Raw genomic sequence first — 1,421 nt, 5'->3', positions numbered from 1 at the left:
CACAGACATTAATACATGGATTACGCTGGTCAGACATTTGGCTCAAGGGTTGTGTCAGTGTTGGTTCATTGTGTGGCTCGGGTTGTTGTCGGCTTCAAGCTAGATTAGAACAGAATAGCTTTGTAGAAAACAGACGACCTGTAAATTCACAACCTTCAAATTATTCTCAAACAAAGCATCAGTGTGGAAAATCTTCCTCAAAAACTATTATTTGTCTATCAACACATAAGCACTCATTCCTGGGTAAATGCCCACGTCAACCGCCCTCTGGAGAACCAGAGCCACCAGACAAATGATGTGAAGGCGGGATCGACCCGTAGACATTGCTGTTGCAAGACGGCAACTACAGCCATGAGCTCTAGCCCACCTTTCACTGAGCTCATGCCCAGACTCAGGTTCTCAGTTCTCTGTAAATGATCATGTCAGGCGGCCTCCAGAGAACCAGACCCACCAAACAAACATGTGTACCCACATGCAAGCACTCACTCCTGGGTAAATGCCCACGTCAACCAGCCTCTTGAAAGCGTGCGTCAGAAGTGGATGCCTGGTAGAGCCTTTTGGACCTGTTATGCGGCCCTTAACTCGCAGCTATCGGTCCTAAACTTAATGGTATTCTTATTCAGATGGCCCTCTTTGAATATGAAAAGGATCCACATCTCTAAGTTGATTGAAAGTATGAACAATTAACTAAAAGACTGTTTTTAAAGATGGGACAAGGGACATGGGCACGGTGACAATTTCCTCTTTTTTCCCCAACGGTTTTGGAGGGGATTTCACCCCATGACCTCACCCCATGACCTCACCCCATGATCTCACCCCATGACCTCACCCCAAAACTATATTCTGTTAGCTACTGAGTTAAAACCAACTAAACCTTCAAGAGAGTCTTCTGGTGTCCACCCTAAGTCTCACTGCACCTCCTTGTGGTCAATGTTAGTGACTAGAATAAGAGACTTCAGGGACATTATCTGCCATCTGGGTGAAGACAGTAGGGAGACATTTCCGGCCCATATGAATGTTATAAAATCAAGTTTTTAGTTATAAGGGACTGACGTTCCATAGACATTAGACTGGGCTGGACATGTCCTCCCATTGTACTGACCCCACATGGAGACACGGTAGGACTGCAGGTCAGTTGACTTTATTCCTCATGTGTGGTCTGCAATGAACTGCTTCATCTTCTGGTGTTCTCTCCTCTTCCTCTAGAGCTGTACTCAGTTCAACCACAAGGGGGCATGACAGCCTTTCAGACTGACATGTAACCAAGTACTGAACACTGTTTACTTTATACCACAATTTAACATAAAGCCTAGTATGAATAGCATAGGGTTAAGGGTTAGGGTTAGGGTTAGGGTTAACCCATAAAGTCAGAGGCTGTGTCTACTACCGGACACTTGAGCACTTGGAGCACTGACTTTCAG

The sequence above is a fragment of the Pseudoliparis swirei genome, chromosome 14 (genome assembly GCF_029220125.1).
Source record: "Pseudoliparis swirei isolate HS2019 ecotype Mariana Trench chromosome 14, NWPU_hadal_v1, whole genome shotgun sequence".
Taxonomy (NCBI): Eukaryota; Metazoa; Chordata; class Actinopteri; order Perciformes; family Liparidae; genus Pseudoliparis; species Pseudoliparis swirei.
The sequence above is the reverse complement of the archived record's forward strand: the minus strand, read 5'-3'. Positions refer to the sequence as shown.